Genomic DNA, 6,122 nt, shown 5'->3' with positions numbered 1-6,122 from the left:
CCAAAGTGCTTATAATGACAGCTGTGTTTGTGACACCAACGAGTATGCACACTACTGTGATAGCTCTCGTAGGTATAGTTAGAAATTCCAATTAATGAAATGTCAGGTAACAGACGTACAGGCAGTATCTGTGTTGTGAACAGGTTCCATTACTGAGTCCGTTCACAGGTCAATTTGTACACAATGCAAGACAATATCAAATAACTCTTTGTAAGTACAGGAATTGTTCATATGTTTAATTTATAAAATTATGCCCCTGTATTATATCTAATGGTGTAGGATTGTGTTCATAAGTACAAAATGTTGCTAAGTCTGATGTAATAAATTGGGCACCCGTGCAAACTGTAAAACAAAATACAACTTTTGTTTTAAATTTCAAAAAATAGGTCAGTGTTGTGCAAACATGCAGTTAGCAATAGTCAGCATTGGTTGCACATACCAATTAATTATTTTATTTTAGTAAACGTGTTTATTGTGATGACAGCATTCACAGTGGTCACATGAATAAACTGTGAAACAAAGTACAATTGTTCTTTTAATGATCATCTTAATTTAGAGCCCATGTGCATGGTGCATTGGTGTCAGCAAACAGATCTTACAATGAAATAGTCATTTAAACTCACTAAGGCCAATCTAGCACAGAAACTAATCAACATCCTTTTTGCTCAAAAACGATCAAAGCTGTCATTAGCATTTGGACTGAAATTGAGAAATATTTTGGAATCTTGAATTGCTGATACAATCAATTACATTTAACCACTGTGGGCAGCACGGTGGCACCGTCATGGGCGGCACGGTGGCTAGCACTGCTGCCTCACAGCGCCAGAGCCCCGGGTTCAATTCCCACCTCAGGCAACTGACTGTGTGGGGTTTGCACGTTCTCCCAGTGTCTGCGTGGGTTTCCTCCGGGTGCTCCGGTTTCCTCCCACAGTCCAAAGATGTGCAGGTTAGGTGAATTGACCATGCTAAATTGCCCGTAGTGTTAGGTAAGGGGTGGGTTGCGCTTCGGCGGGGCGGTGTGGACTTGTTGAGCCGAAGGGCCTGTTTCCACACTAAGTAATCTAATCTAATCTAATCTAAATAATTCTATTTCCCTGTTTGACTACTATAAAATAATATTTTGTTAAGCCTTTCCACATATTACATTAGAATTGTCATTTAATAATTAAAACTCTGTAAACTAATACAGAGCCAACTCAACAACATATATGGATTAAAATTGATTTAACTTCAAAAAGTCTGACATCATTATGGATTCTTATATAATTAATTCATTAAACATCACTGATGAAGGAGTCCAAAACCAGGAGTCAACAAGTTCAGTACAGTCAGGAATAAATTCAGTGAAGAACTCAACAGAAATGTCTTCACCCAGAGAGTGGTCAGACATGGAAATATCACGGGTGGCGTAGTTGAGGCAACTTAAACAAATGTTTTAATGGAAAGTGCACGTACATGAGTGTAAAAGGAAGATGATGTGATATTGTATAAAATATCACTGTCAGAATGAGTGACAGTGTCTGAGTGTTCCCTTTATGTTAGTACTTGTAACATGCCACAAAGATTAGGTTCTTTTTGAGACAGGTGCCTTGAAGCTTATTTACAACACTATTTAAATGACTCTATGATCACAAACGTACACATCACCTGGGCATCCTGCTTCCTGACTACAAAGAGCAAAGACTGAATTTACCAAAACTCGGTTAAGTGTGAATTTCATAAAGTTTCATTGCAAGTTTTTCTCCATAAACTCGAGTGATTTTGATTTGATTTGATTTATTATTGTCACACGTACCTAAGTACAGTGAAAAGTTTTGTTTGCGTGCCGTATAGGCAGATCATACCATACAAAGTGCATAAGGGTAATAGAACTGTGAGGAATAAAATTTTACGACTGAGAGAAAATGTTATGTGCACAAAGATTGAGGTCAACATTAAATGTGAAAGCTTTTGTACCTTTGGATGATGGTGGAGGTTGGAAGAGATTATAACTGGGGTGGGAGGGGGATCTTTGATGATTTTGGCTGTTTTTCCTGAGGAAGAGGGAAATATAAATGGAGTCAATGGATGGAAGGTTAGCTTGCATGATGGCTGCGTTCACAACTCTGTAGTTTGTTATGGTCCTGGGCAGAGCAGTTGTCATGCCAAGCCTTGATGCATCCAGATAGAATGCTCTCTATGGTGCATCTTTCAAAATTGGTATCATTTATCTCATGAAATTTTACATTGCTCACCTCAATATGTATGCACCAGACGACACTTCTACAGCATTACTACAAAGAACAAAGATCAATATAGTATGGAACAGGCCATTCGGCCCTCAAAGCCTGTGCTGACATATTTTGCCCTTCCATATTAAAACTGTCTTCACTTACAGCAGCCATATCCTTCTATTCCCTTCTCATTCATGTATTTGTCTGGGTGTTTCTTGAATGCTGCTATTGTGTCGGCATCCACCACCTCCTCTGGCAGTGTGTTCCAGGCACTCACTACCCTTTGTGTGAAAAACTTGCCTCGCACATCTCTTTTAAACTACATCTCCGCCCACACCTTGAACCTGTGTCCCCTAGCAATTGACCCCTCCACCCTGGGAAGAAGCCTCATACTTTCCACTCTGACCATGGCATTCACAAACTTTTAAATTCTATCAGATCATCTCTCAATCTCCTGTGTACCAATTCCAGTCTATCCAACCTTTTCTTCATGGATAAAAAACCTCCATATCAGGCAACATCCTAGTAAACCTTTTCTGTACTGACTCCAAGGTATCCACATCCTTCGGTAGTGTGGTGACCAGAATTGTATGCAATATACTCTCGCACTATCATCATGCACTCATCAGCAGTGGACTTCCTTGTCAGTGCTAGAATCTTTTCAGCTGCCACCGATAGCACCATATTTAAAGCCCAGTTGTGCAACGTGTGTACAGGTTGTAGCATCCGCATCTGGGCAAAGCCAACTGCATTGGTAAATCTTACTGCTCCAGGCTGCAGCACTGATCTTGTGATGGGGAGACATCAGGAAGCGGTGTGATCTGCCCTTAGTTGCATCAAGAACAGTCTTGGCACATCCGTAAGTCGAGGATTGAAAGGGCCTCAATGGATCTTTGGAGCAGCGATGGTGCCAGTCTAGTGCAGCTGTCACCTTGATGACCACCAGGATACAATGGGCACCACCCCTGGAGGTTGTCTGCCTCCAGAAGGGGAGACATTTCTGTGACAGTGCCCCAGGGATCCTCAGTACGTGGCAGCAATACACATCACTCATCAGTAGCAAATGGCATAGAGAATGAACGACTCTGGGCCTCCTGTACTTCCACTGCATCTTGTGGGATTTGCAACTGTGACATCTTCATGTGGAAACTATTCAGCAGCTGTTGGAGGTTGCTGCTAGCCATGGGCAACCTCTTCAATTTCTCTGTCCATTTCTAGCACCACAGCTCCAGTAACGATAACCCCTACTCTGGCTGGATGGGCTGGTGACATTTCCAGTGAACCTATGGGATGAATATCAAAAACAGAACAGGCTCTTAGTAATGTGGGCAGTCTGCATTCACAACTCTCATAAACGATGGTTAAGAATAATCCATCGTACAGTGGAATATGAAAGATTCTTGTAGGGTGGGTCATGGAACGCTTGTACATAACAGACCTTGTTCCAATGTACACAACTCAAGGCATGCTGCATGAATACAGTAGGGGATTGTAGGTGCAATATGGTTAATGAAACCTTTCCCCCATCACACAAGAAAGGCACAATTTCATATACAGCATGTTGGCGAATACTTAACAGGTCGAGGTAAGAGGAAATCAGGTGTGCGCTCTAGTACAGCCGGTGACATATTGTGAATCACGTGACAATTTTAAGTGGGGATTACTGTGATCACTTCTGTTTCATAGAGATGACTATGATCAGTTTGTAATGACCAGTGATCTGGTCCAGATTACTTGCAGACAAGATTTGTACTCCACAATGTTGATTTCACATGCAGGGAATTAAGAATATAGACATCATACACCATGTAAGTGCCTGATTAATATAATTCGCCTTTGAAGGGCCTCACAAGTAGAGTTTGCGTATTAGACAGAAACAAAATACACTTATTCCATTCACTCTGGGTGTGGTCACAGTTATTTTCCATTTTTGTTGTGTATTTGCAGTTTTGATGACAAACGAAGACAACACAGATCATGCTCCGCAAGGTCTCAATCTCAGCATGATAATCCACAGGCTCCTCTAACCTGCATGTTCCTTTCTTCCTTGCAAGCCTTATTAATCCCATCCACATCAGTTCTGAGCTTTCACACATTCCCACCCAATATTTATATCTTCATTTACCAACATTAACTGGAGCCTTGGGCCTATAGCTTAGTCAAGCCAATCATCATGCTGTAACAGGTCTGACTATGATCCACTCTACTTGCTGACTTGGAAAGACAGCATGACTGGTGAGCGACTGGAGCCCTGACTGATATAGTTCCCCATCTGACTGCCTGCTAACCCTTGGATTGGCTGCACTATACCTGCAGGACTGACAGGGGTCCACACAGCAGCTATAGTGATAGAAGACCCATAATCCTGGCTGCCCCAGACAACCAGCTGACCGTGACTAAGCCCCTGGACTAAGAAAGGATGCTGCCCTCGACTGACCATGACAACATGCCCGGACTAATGACAGAAAATCCAAAACAAAAACAGAAATTCTGGGAAAACTCAACAGATCTGGCAGCATCTATGGAGAGAAAGCAGAGTTCACATCATGGGTCGTGACCCTTCTTCAGGGCTGGCAGTTCTGAAGAAGGGTCACTGGACCTGAAATGTTAGGTCTGCTTTCTCTCCACAGATGCTGCTAGACCCGCTGAGTTTCTCCAGCAATTTCCATTTCTATTTTTGAGCAGTTGCTTTAGTTAGGGCATAGCACCATTGATTACAGCTTTGAATTGAAGGACTATTTGGGATGCTCTCTCATCGTCCTAAAGTTCATCCAAACTTTTGATCAGTGACTTTCTGAAAACAGTGAGCTTCAAATCCAGCCAGAGCTGTTTCTGCTCCCAAAGAATAATTTACATTTATGCCTCATTAGAGGAAAGTGTACAGTTTGTCATGTTCACATTGACTGGGTTGTTGTTCCCTTTCCATGATTTCTTACAAATATTGTTTTGTTCAACTCTGTGGAAAATGTATCAAATGAAATTACATCCATGCTTTATTTTGAAAGCACGATTTTGAACTTTCAAAATCAGCAGAGCAAAACCTGTAATAACTAGCTTTCTGTACAGTGGTACGAATGTAGTGCATGCTGGCCAAGCCTTACCTTTGTGCAGGATATATTCGAAATAGAATGCAAGTTTTAATACTGCGCTTAAAATATGACTTCAAAGTACTTTCAATTTCTGAGAAGTTTGAATAAAGTCTTCACTGGCCTACTACAAACCCATTTACACGGTAGATCTTAATCTGCACAGGTTTGAAATTGTGACATCTGATTGCATGACATTGTTGACATTGGGCATATTTGTGGAACACCCATCCCGTGTTAGTTGTTTGATTTTCCACCTTCCATGATCAGATGCAGTAGGACAGCAGATCTGACTCCATAAGACATAGGAGTGGAAGTAAGGCCATTCGGCCCATCGAGTCCACTCCGCCATTCAATCATGGCTGATGGGCATTTCAACTCCACTTACCGCATTCTCCCCGTAGCCCTTAATTCCTTGTGACATCAAGAATTTATCAATCTCTGCCTTGAAGACATTTAGCGTCCCGGCCTCCACTGCACTCCGCGGCAATGAATTCCACAGGCCCACCACTCTCTGGCTGGAGAAGTGTCTCCGCATTTCTGTTCTGAATTTACCCCCTCTAATTCTAAGGCTGTGTTCACGGGTCCTAGTCTCCTCGCCTAACGGAAACAATTTCCTAGCGTCCACCCTTTCCAACTTATCTTGTAAGTTTCATGCGTTGTGGGTTCATTTAGCCCCGTCTATTGCATCTGCTTCCACTGTTTGGCGTGCAAAAGTGTCCTGTCCTGTAGCTTCATCAGGCTGGCAGCTCATTGTTAGTTAAAAAATCACACAACACCAGCTTTATAGTCCAACAGGATTACTTGGAAGCACTAATTGTTG

This window comes from Chiloscyllium plagiosum, unplaced genomic scaffold, assembly GCF_037043375.1.
Source record: "Chiloscyllium plagiosum isolate Xiang-an unplaced genomic scaffold, Cpla_swu_hap1 HiC_scaffold_12, whole genome shotgun sequence".
Lineage (NCBI taxonomy): Eukaryota > Metazoa > Chordata > Chondrichthyes > Orectolobiformes > Hemiscylliidae > Chiloscyllium > Chiloscyllium plagiosum.
Note: the sequence above shows the minus strand (reverse complement) of the source record.